Raw genomic sequence first — 12,866 nt, forward strand, 5'->3', positions numbered from 1 at the left:
GGAGTTCTCGCCTTTGATGCTTCCTTTGAAGTTTCACTTGACTTTCATGTAATAGTTCCAACGAGATTAATTTTCTCTTCTTTTTGAATCAGAAATTATGTTAAAGGGCCCATGTTACGCTAAATGGACTTTTCTGTGCTCTAAACATCATAAAAGTGCTATTAGGGCTTCATACACATGCCCAAAGTGTTTTTTCATTGATTCCATCAATCATTAGTTAAAGGGTGATTTGCTCCTTTCTTACTGCAGGGTGAGCCCAAACGCCTCGCTCCAATTTTATGACGCGTTCCCACTTTGATGACGAATTTGACGCGGCACTGAGCTGGAGAAGCCGCGCCTCCAGGAAGCTCTCTGCCGTGATTAACATGTAAACAGACACGCCCATGAAGGTGAGCATTTCAGCGTCCTTCGCGCAGTGCTTTGTATGTATTTTCTACAGTCTATGTATGGACCGGTGAACGCCCCGCCCCCACGCTCTGTCTCGTGTTTATAAAGCAGCATGAGCTCGGCTACAGAGTGGGTGGGAGTCCTCTGGCCCTACGTCACCGTGCGGGGAGGAGGAAGTCAGTGTCCCGTCTATAGACACGCCCACTCAAGAATATGCATAAGTAGAACGTAAATCAGCCTGTTTGTGTAGAGTTGCTCAGAAAGTGACTTTTCAGAGGCTAAAACTCTGGAAAACAGGTGAGTTTGGGAAAATAAACCTCAAATACTATGTTTTTAAGGTTCTTAGAGCAAATGGAGATGAGTGAAAAATAGCATGATATGGAACCATTAAGTTGAGGTTTTGTTCATTCAGACAAGGCATTTTTTAAATTCCTGACATGTTTCGACTGTCAACTACCAGTCTTCGTCATAAGGGTTCTGCTGATCGCCTTTGAAGTTTCACTTCACATTACAACTTAACTCTATTCATAAAGAAAACAAAATGAATCTCGCTGAAATTATAGATAAAAGGCTTTATTGTCAAGTTTAAACTGCAACACCTTATCATTTAAAGGTTGAGAAATTTTAACTTTTTCATCAATTTTGGGTTAATGACTAACTATTAATATATAATAGGGTTACTAATAGAAAGATTTCCCATTATCGCAAATAATTTGGTGGATTTCAACATTCAGCTTGTGACTTTTACCAGTGGGCAAGAGCCGGAAATCACACAAAGTCAACAAAAAGGTGAAATATACAAAAATGACAAATGTACAAAAACTTAAAGACAGAAAATTTTAGACAACAAAAACACACTCAAACCCTTTGTTATCCCCTGAATAATGCTCAGATTGCTCATTATTCAAAATTCTGACATGAAAGTTGATAATGTGGCCTTGAAATCGGACAAACAACGTCTTTGTGGCCCCTACTGTGATAAAAATTGCCCAACTCTGTCATTGAATATATAAGGTAGTTTCCACTGGCACACTTTTTCATCTTTATCTCTTTTCCTCCTGGGGGGAGTGGGTTGGGGTTCAAACTCTAAACCTGTTTAATTTCACTTTCATTTCTCCACAGCTTTGCTTTTTCTCTGAAACCACACACACCTGGGTGAGGCCAGAATAGGCCCTGTTGCTTTGTTTCTCATCAAACGACGAATCGTTGCCCTCATATATGAAATCACATGACTTCTGCTCACTGAGGATAACACCATTACTTTTAGTTTGTCTGTAAATCACAATTCAGGGCAAGATTTGCTGGTTTCTACAAATTGGTAAATGGTAAATGGACTTGATTTTATATAGTGCTTTATCACCACACTGAAGCAGTCTCAAAGCGCTTTACATATCAGCTCATTCAGCCATTCACTCTCACATTCACACACCAGTGGGACAGGACTGCCATGCAAGGCGCTAGTTGACCACTGGGAGCAACTTTGGGTTCAGTGTCTTGCCCAAGGACACTTCGACACATAGTCAGGTACTGGGATCAAACCCCCAACCTCTCGATCAGAAGACGACCCACTACCACCTGAGCCACGGTCGCCCATTAATTAAAAGCTCATGAAGCCTCAGAGGAAACTTATTTAGCCTCATTGGATAAAAAGCAAACAAAGCACATAAAGTAGCAATAAGAACTAAAAGGAAAGGGAAAATTATTATAATCATGCTTTCGGTTCTAAACATGCTTTAGACGGACATGGGTCAGCGTTTCTGCCACTTTGATTGTATCTCAGGGGTTTTCCAACTCCTAATGTTCTGGCTCATAGAGGACTATGCTGTTTGTCCACATTGCTGCTCTTTTGTTTACATCTCTTTTTAGTTTTCTTTTAGATTTGTTTCACTTTTGATTCCTTATCTCGGTAAACTAATCAGAATTTTTTTAATTTGTTCAAACCATCTCTTGACTCTAGTCTTATTCACTCACTACTTCTGTGTTCTAATGTTGTATACTTTATTCCAGTGGTACTCAGACATTTTTGGATCAAGTACCCCTTTGTTGTACTTCTGAATCAAAGTCGCCCCTTTGTCTGACAACAACATTTTGTTCAGAATTCTGTGAAAAAACAACGATAGATCATAATGATGGAATGAATGAGTGATAACACACATTTTAATAAATCTCATTTTGTAAATAAGTGGAATGAAACAGTATTTAGTTCCTCCTGATTAAAGTTATTTCTATAGTTTGTATCATTTACCGTTATCTCCATCCTGATGTGGGACCAAGACTGACCTTTGGATTTTCAGTTCATGTTCTAATCAAGATGATTCCATCACCATTTTGTGTTTTTTTTGTTGACGTTTTTTTTGTTGTTGGTATTTTTCAAATTATTCTATCAGTGTGTGTGTTTTTGGTGTCGTTTGTCATTTTGTATGTGTCTCTGTTCTGTATATTTCTTTATTTTTGTGAATTTCGTAGTGCTCTTGTGAATTTTTCTTCTCTTGATGTGTGTAATAGGCGTCATTTTTTATATTTTTCTGTTATTTTGTATGTTTTTGTTGTAATTTTGTGAGTTGCTGGTAATATTTAGTATATTATCATTTTTAACTAAAAAATAAACATATAACAATATTATTATAATAATGAGGTTTTATAAATCGTCCTACTTAGTGCAGTGGTTCTCAACCTTTTTAGCTCAAGTACCCCTTTTCTCTAACTTATGAATCCAAGTACCCCGTTTGTTTGACTAAAACATTTTGCTCAGAATTCTGTGAAAAAATAATTTTAGAGCATAATGATTGAATAAATAAGTGATAAAACACATTTCAAATAATTTCAATGAAGCAGTATTTAGATTTATTTCTACCGTTTTTTATCATATACAGTCATTTCCTGCATGGTTTACGAACCAAGACGGACTCTTGTACTTTCAGTTCATGTTCTAATCAAGATCATTTATGTCATCATTCTGTGTGTTTTTTGGAGTCTTTTTGTGTATTTTGATGTTTGTAAGTTATTTTTATTTCTCAATAATTTTTGTCTTTTTTATGTGTCGTTGGTATTTAAATTATTCTCCATGTGAGTGTTTTTGGTGTCGTTTGGTTGTTTTTATTATGTTTTGTATGTTATTTATATATTTGTATTGATTGTGTGTTTTTTTCTCATTCGTTGTTGTTTTGTGAGTTCCTGGTAATACTTAGTATGATTATTGCTTTGAACTAAAAATAAACATTATAAAACACCATATTTTTTATGCTTTCATTTGTTACTTTTCTTCTCTCCCCTGTAGTGCCATTGAGTACGCCTAGGGGTACACGTACCCCCATTTGAAAAACACTGCTCTACCCTACTCTTTTCATCTTGTAATGGAGTGAAAGATAAGATATTAATACAAGTAAACAGCAGACAACATAATACTGTATATACTGTGTATGTGCGTGTGCGTGTGTACTGAAAAATGCATCAGACCTTGTTAAACTACATCACTCCTCAATGTATTTTAGCTGGAAGTTGATTGCACTTTATTTTCATAAATCATAATGGGGACTTTTATAAATGGTATGTGGTTATTTATTTTATTTATTTTTTTTAAGAATTTAGCTGAATAAGAATCTGTTGTAGAAGCAAAAGTTAAACTTTTTTGAAAAATTTAATTTGACAGTTTGATAAACACGCCACTTGTTTTTTTAAATTTGTACTTGAATTCTTTGGTGTTATTTTATTTTAAAAAGAACTGTGCATTTTGACAAACCTTTTATTTTATACAACCCTTTGTGGAAAGTAAATTAAGTTCCTATTGTGGGAGATTTGATCTCTTCTTTAATTTTTTATGTTTCTACATGAGATTTTAACTGTATGCGAGGGAACCGTGGCAAGAATGTAACAAATAACTTTTACTTTAAGTACTATTTAATTGAGCTACTTTTTACTTGTACTTCTACTACTACTGCTAGGATATATCGGTACTCTTTACACCTCTGCTGACAATACTTAAACCTATGTAGCACAATCAAAAAACACGCACTTCCCTTTTCTTTGAGGCAGCGTGCTGGATCAAAAGGTCCGAAGATGCTGAGAAAAAAGGGCCACACAACTGTGTGGTTAGCTCCCAATTTCAGTTTTAATTTACGCCAAAAAACCAGGCTGACCGCCCATGATGTTTCTGATGAAGTTCATGTCTGAACTGAAGGGCGAAACATGAAATAGTTTTGTAACAAGGGTTTATTTTTCAAACATTGGTAATAAACATGTTGGAACAGGAAAAACATGGAAACGGCAGCATAAATAGTGAAGAGCTTTGGCGTAAAAATGGGGACAAAGATGATCCTGGGGTTCAGGTCTTCTGTCCTCCGTCCATCTTCATCACCATCTGTATCACCGACTGATGAATGAGTTTACACAAAGACAGAGTGACATCATTGCGGTCCAGCCTTTTCCCATCGAAGATCAGCTGCATGTCTTCCACGATGTCAGCTAAAGGAAAAGAAACACATGGGTGAATTCGTTTTGACGTATACTTACATTAAAGAAAAGCAGATAAATAATAAGTGCAAAATAAAAATGTGCAACTTAATTTTTTGTTATATATTCAAGCTTTGACAATTTGCTAAAAAAAGATTTACTCATTTCTTTAAACGTGGCTAATGGGATAAAATGAACATAAAAGGTCGACAAATTATAATAACATCCCTTTGTTGTCAATACAATAATAGTAGGATTGCACATAACGGTAGAAAATCTGCAGCTTTTAAAAATACAATTATTTAATAAAAACACAAACTAGATAAATGATTTAAATACTGTTATATAGTATTTTTATATTATATAATCTATTTTAAAACAGGGGAAGATTGAGGACATTATAAAAGTATTGTGTAGTGCAGTGGTTCTCAACCTGCTATGGCTCAAGTCCCCCTTTGTTTGACTACAACATTTTGCTCAGAATACGATATAAAAACAACTATAGAGCATAATGATGGAATGAATGAGTGATAAAACATTTTAAAGAATCTCATTTTATAAATAAGTTAATTAAACAGTATTTAGTGCCTCCTGAAAAGATTTATTTCTATAGTTTTTATCATTTCAGGTCATCGCTAACTTTTGTATTTTAAGTTCATGTTGTAATCGAGATAATTTCTATCATTTTGTGTATTTTGCTTTTGTGTATCTGTTCTTTTTATTATTCAGTGTAGTTTTCTCTTATTTTTGTTGTGATTTTTGTGTGTTATTGGTATTATTTTAATTATTATCTCAGTGTGTGTGTTTTTTTGGTGTCGTTTGGTTATTTCTAATCTTATGTCCTTTTGTATGTTTCTGTTATTTTTATGTATTTTGTAGTGATCTTGTGTGTTATTTTTACATTTAGTGCGTTTTTGTGTTGCTGGTAATAAGTATTTTTCTCTCTGTGTGTGTTTTTGGTGTCGATTTGTGTATTTTGTTGTTTGTCTGTTATCTTTATTATTCAGTATACTAGTACAGTGCCCGTCGGAAGTACGTATTCATGTGGGAGCATAAGGGGTATATTTGCGGGTGCAAAATGTGGGTGCAATTTTCCTGCTTTAATTCTATGGGACATGTCCATGACTTCATCATCACCTTTATATTTTTTTGTATGGTGTATTTTTCTGTAACGTATGTTTTTTGGAGTCGTGTATTTGTGTATCTTTCTGTTGTCTTTTTGTGCATAAATGTTTGCTGTTTTTTTATTTTCATTTTTTTGTAATGTACAGTATGTTTTTTTTGGAGTCATGTGTATTTTTGTATAATTATTGTTTTTGTTGCTATTGTAGTGTGATTCAGGAGTAATTTTGTGTATTTTTCCGTGGCTCAGGTGGTAGAGGGTCGTCTTCTGATTGAGAGGTTGGGGGTTCGATCCCAGTACATGACTGTGTCGAAGTGTCCTTGGGCAAGACACTGAACCCTAAGTTGCTCCCAGTGGTCGACTAGCGCCTTGCATGGCAGTCCTGTCCCACTGGTGTGTGAATGTGAGAGTGATTGGGTGAATGAGCTGATATGTAAAGCGCTTTGGGACTGCTTCAGTGTGGTGATAAAGCGCTATATAAATCAAGTCCATTTACCATTTTTCTGTAAATGTATGTTATTTTTTTTTAAGTCGAGTACAGTGCCCGTCGAAAGTATGTTTTCATATAGTGGGAGCTTAAGAAGAGTTGTCAATTATGGGCATAATAACAACATACTCTGTAGCATTATGAAGGGGTACATTTGCAGGTGCACAGTAAAATAGCGTGTGCAATTTCCCTGGTTTAATTCTATGAGACATGCGCATGATAAATGTTGTTTTTTTTTAACTCGTTTTTATATTTTTTTCGTTTGGTGTTTTTTTCTGTAATGTACAGTGCCCGTCGGAAGTATGCATTCATGTGGGATTATAAGTATTTAGTTTAGTGTATTTTAAGTCATTTTCATATTTTTTGTTGTTTAGTGTGTGTGCCTGCCTAACTTTCACTAAACGTATCTATTTTTAGTAGTTAGATGTAGTGGCAGGTGTGTCTTGAGTGAAGCTACAGTAATCATCAGGCGGGCTTCACTCTGTAGCACCGTTTACTGATCTGACTCAACACTACAGTCACTACCACCCAATGGACGGGTGTCGTGACACAGACTGTAACCGGACTAAATGGTGGTCCGTTACACACGTAGACGGTGATTGATAGTGAAGCGCACCTGACCGGGGGGGGGGGTGTGACTCTCTACCTTGGGCACAAATCTCCTCCGTTGGTTCTCTCTCACACACACACACGCGCGCTTGCGAGAAATGTGCAGCTTTCAACACAGCAGCCATTGCCGTCAATAACTTCCGGGTGAGGTCCGTCCGGTCTAAATAGCGAACGGTCAAACGAACATGAAAAAAAACGTTTCGAAATGTCATCACCAAATAAAAAACAGTAGGTTTCATTTTGGGGCCGTCCAGAAGTGAAATAAAATTAAAATAAACATTTTGAAATGACCAAATTACTCCAAAATAACAAATACACACTCTGGGTATTTGGAACCCATCGACCGAGTTTCAGGTCGAACTCGCTCCGCGTCGGGGAGATATTTGCTCCACACACACATCCAGACGCATACACACACAGACCTCCCTTGCTTTTATAGGTAGATGTTTCTCTTATTTTGTGTGTTTTTTTTGTTTTGTGAGTTGCTGTAATTATCATTTTAATACCCCCTGTAGTGCCATTGTGTACCCCCATTTGAGAAATGCATTTGTAGTGTATGTATAAACCGGCATAAGTGATTGAATTTTAGTTGCTATATACTGTAGTCGTACATTAGCTTGGTCAAATGATAGTGTGAAGAAAAAATGAGGAAAGAGAAAGTAGAAGAAGGAAGAAAAGAGTGAGAAAAAAAGAGATAAAAATGTTGCTGATAGGTAGAAAATACATTTAAAAAATCACATTTTATATATGGACTACCTGGTTGGAAAATAAATATGTTTCTTAATTTATCATAAATCAATTGTGTTGAATTATTTACACAAACATCAAATATTTAAAATATCAAATACAATTTCGACGTGCGTTCGTTAAAACGATGCTGCGTTCAAAGACGGCTCGGTTGTTTCGGACACTCACTTGAAGTCAGGTTCATCTTTTGGCCGATTTTCTGCTTCAGGTGCAGCACGGTGAGCAGCTCCATCTCCTTCACGGAGCTGCAAAGGTCCACCATCATCCTCTCATTGTTGTAATTGTAAACTGTCACCTGGCACACCATCTTTGCTGCAGGACAAGTCTGAGTTCTGCGGCTGATCTGCCTTTAAATCATTAAACCACACAGTGATGTTTGCGTTTGTTGGTCCAGCCTCTCTCTCTCTCTCTCTCTCTCTCTCTCTCTCTCTCTGTACTTTCATTTCAGTGAGTTTGAGTCAGTAAACAACTTTAACCACAAGTTTTTGTTGTGTATTAAAGCATTTAACATGTGATATTAAAGGTTTAAAGTCCTTTGTCAATAAAGAATTGATTCCAGCAAGATGCATATGAGTAAACTATAAGTTAAACAAGAGGCCCTGAGCTAAGCAATAACCCCATGAGAATTCTCACAAGAATTTGGGGGTATTATAGTGAGGATGGGAATACATGCAGTTAGACTTCGTCTCTGCAAAGTTCCTCTTGAGTAATACATTATTTATTTATTTATTCAGTTTATTTCCGACATGGTTACATTCACTTTTTTTTTTTTTACATTTTTTTTTCTTTTTTGTACATGCCGAAAAAGGAGACGAGAGAAGCAGTTTGCTTATCTGGGTCCCGTCCCCTGTTTTACCATCGCAAATTTACATGGGTTTACATGTCTCTCTGGTCAAACATTTTTAAGTTGTTCTGAACAGTCCTTTTTTGTGTATTCTCATCTGTAGTCAGTGTTGTCTTTTTTTTAATTTTTATTCCTCCTCTTCTCTATTGTTGTTTGTGTTGGCCTTGTTCCCTGTCAGACGTTGTTAGCATTCCTCCAGTTCAAGAATAGTTCCTCTTTCGAAGGTGTTTGGAAGGTTTTTCCCTTAATGTCACCACTCGGGAATGTCTCTTTTGGACACACAAGTTTGCAGCTTGTTTTGTCTCAACGTCAAGGTTAATCCAGCTGTTGTTAGTTCTATTGGCAGTGTTGTATTTTCCACTGTTAGATTTAACTTGTATAAACACATTATTATATCTTAGTTCATAAGCAAGGTAGTAATTTCATTGTACAGGAAAACGTGTTTCTAACTGCACATATGAAAATAAACACTTTGAATTTAAATTTAATGTAATCCTTAATCACCCCACCACCTAGCAATTGAAATTAATAAATGACAGACCTTTTTTACTCTTGGTTTCCACATTTAATTCAGTCTCCGTAAAATAATCACAGTCTGAGTTTTGTTTCCAGTGTTTATATAGATTTGGGTCCATATCCATGATTACCATCAGTAATGTTGTTGTTTAGGTGGATCCTTCGTATTTTCCCAAGTCTTCCATCGTTTTGATGAATATTGGTTTTCCGTTCTCTTCTCTCAGTGGTGTGATGTAAATTCTGCAGTTCCTTGTCCACGTCTGTTCAACCCTGGCGTTCAACAATTTTATCTCTTCATCATTTCTTTCATTCTTTTCTTTCAGTACCTTTGCTTCGCTTTGTAGGTTTTCCAGTGAGTTTTCCAGCGTCTTTTCCAACGACTATATCTCGGCAGATTGGTTTCGTAGACCCTCGCGTATCATCTCCTTGACCTCTTCCAAACCCGAATTGGGTTCTGAAGGGCCTCTTTGCGGTTTTTTCACCATTTTCCTTCAGTCTTGGGCCCAATTTTTCAGGCTGTTCAGCTGTAGCCAGCTGTAGCCAAGGTCGTGTTATCGGAGCGAATGAAAACACATCTGCTCTCTTCAAAGACCAGAGATTTGTGTGACATTGTGAGGAGATAGAGGCACCCTATTTTGACTTTACGGGGAGGTTTACGTCTTTTGGGGCAATGAGAATGTTAACGCAGGTGTTATTTGTTATTCAGAGACATGGTAACCTAAGAGCTGGTCCAGATTTGTGACTTGTTTTTCCCAAATCTGTGTATTACTGCGCTGTTGGGGTGACAGGCTGTTCTATGTTTCCACATGATAATAGACTGTTTCTCTTTACATCAACAACCCAGAACTGAGCTGATTGCATATATGGTGATGAGCTAATGTTATAGATTGGAGGACATACCTCTGAAGCATATATGAGTGCGGTCAACCGGAAACTTCACGGTCTTTTGGTTTAAATTAAAACTGAAATTGGGAGCTAACCACGCAGTTGTGTGGACCTTTTTTCTTAGCAATACTTAAACCTGTCCCATTGCCTTCATTACGATAACACACACTGTATTGGAGGGGTGTGTTTAGGATACAGGCAACTATACATTTAAGTTTTATATAATATAGTTCTATAGGTTTAGGTTATTTTGAACAACATACAAGTGTTATATGTGAAGCTGTATAGCAGTGTGTCCTTTTAATTAATCATTGAATTAAAAAAAGAAATCAACCATATGAATTCATAACTTTAAAACTAATTCTAGTTGAATGGTGAAACATGAAATAGTTTTGTAACAACATTTTGGGACAGGAAAAACGTGGAAACGGCAGCATAATAGTGAAGTGCTTTGGCGTAAAAAGGGGGACAAAGATGATCCTGGGGTCTTCTGTCCAGTCCAGGTCGTCTGGTCCTCCGTCCACCACCACAAAGCGCCGTTCGATGGGTTGATAAACCTTTTCCATAGTCAACCTCTCTCTGTCTGGTTCTCCTCTGAATGATTCTTAAGGTTTCACTTGTGGGATTTTCAGTAAAGCATGTGACCAAAGCAGCCAATCACAGCACAGCAGAGGAGGGGCCTCTGGATTGATATCAGCTTTTAAAGCTAGAACATTAACTCAGTTTACTAGTGACAAAATCTTGAGTAAAATTAAATCTTTGTTCAATAGTACTACTATCACACCAAAAATCTGAGTCTTAGTACATTAGACTGGATTTTGTCTACTTGTTGTAAAGCCATAACGTTCACTAGTAATACTTGTCCCCCTGATGCAGTTCATGGCCATGAGGTCAAAGGTCAAGATGTATGGGCGGGGGTACACCCTGGACAGGGCACCAGTCCATCACAGGGCAACACAGACACAGACAACCATTCACTCTCTCATTCACTCCTACGGGCAATTTAGAGACTCCAATGAACCTAACAGTCATGTTTTTGGATTGTGGGAGGAAGCCGGAGGACCCGGAGGAAACCCACGCAGCACGGGGAGAACATGCAAACTCCACACAGAAAGGACCCAAGTCCACCGGCACTATAGATAAAACTCTTTATTGTCTCAAGTTCAAATTGCAACACCTCATCATTTATCGTTGAAATTTAAACTTTTTCATCAATTTTGGGTTAATTAATATATCAATATATATTACTAATATATTTCCCATTATCACAAAGAATTTGGTGTATTTCAACATTCAGCATGTGACTTTTACCAGCTGGCAAGAGCCGATGTCGCGGTCTGGGTTCACATCGTACTGAGTTCCTCTTAAAGTCTCAGTACGTGACTGCTACATACTGAGATGTACCTGTACTGGGTTATACTGATTTAAAAAAATAAAGTTACATTAGGTTAACTGTTTTTTTTACTGCAATGTATCTTATAATCATGTTTTTTTGGAAAATAAATTATTTATTTTCGTATGGAGTTTTATTATAATCATGTTCCTGAGCTCCTTCTTGTCGGTGTCTGGTGATGGCGTGCCCTTCACCATGAAGAAGATTAACTTGTCTATCATTTCTTTGTGGCGTTGCAATCTCTCCTGCCTCGTATATTGAGCAGTTGTACATTTTTGGACAAGAAAAGGAGCCATTCAGCCCTCGTCAAATAACATTAGCTTTGAACCTTAGCTTTGAAATTACATTTTTTATTTCAGCACGGCGGAAGTAGAAAAAAGCTAAGCGGAAGTAGCATTAATTCATTTCCCGGTAATGCACATGCTCATAACCGACCTCAGACCGATGTGAACTCAGACCGTGACACCGGAACTCATGAAAAGTCAACAAATACGTCAAATATGCAAAAACACAAAGCCAAAAACATTTTTAAAGACAGAAAATTTTACAGACAGACAACAAAAACACACTCAAACCCTTTGTTATCCCCTGAATACTGCTCAGATTGCTGACATGAAAGTTGATAATGTGGCCCTGGAATCGGACAAACAACATCTTTGTGGCCCTCACTGTGATCAAAAAACTACCTTACATATTCTATGACAGAGTTGGGCAATTTTTATCACTTCACTGGCACACTTTTTCATCTTTATCTCTTTTCCTCCTGGGGAGGAGTGGGTTAGGGTTCAAACTCTAAACCTGTTTAATTTCACTTTCATTTCTCAACAGCTTTGCTTTTTCTCTGAAACCACACACACAGCTGGGTGAGGCCAGAATGGGCCCTGTTGCTTTGTTTCCTATTAAATGAGTCATTGCTCTCATATATGAAATCACATGACTTCTGCTCACTGAGGATAAAACCATTACTTTTAGTTTGTCTGTAAATCACAATTCAGGACAAGATTTGCTGGTTTCTACAAATTAAAAGCTCATAAAGCCTCAGAGGAAACTTATTTAGCCTCATTGGATAAAAAGCAAACAAAGCACATAAAGAAGCAATAAGAACTAAAAGGAAAGGGAAAATTATTATAATCATGCTTTCGGTTCTAAACATGCTTTAGACGGACATGAGTCAGCGTTTCTACCACTTTGATTGTATCTCAGGGGTTTTCCAACTCCTAATGTTCCGGCTCATAGAGGACTATGCTGTTTATCCACATTGCTGCTCTTTTGTTTACATCTCTTTTTAGTTTTCTTTTAGATTTGTTTCACTTTTGATTCCTTATCTCAGTAAACTATTCAGAACTTTTTTAATTTGTTCAAACCATCTCTTGACTCTAGTCTTATTCACTCACTACTTCTGTGTTCTAATGTTGTGTACTCTATT

This window comes from Gouania willdenowi, chromosome 18 (genome assembly GCF_900634775.1).
Source record: "Gouania willdenowi chromosome 18, fGouWil2.1, whole genome shotgun sequence".
Lineage (NCBI taxonomy): Eukaryota > Metazoa > Chordata > Actinopteri > Blenniiformes > Gobiesocidae > Gouania > Gouania willdenowi.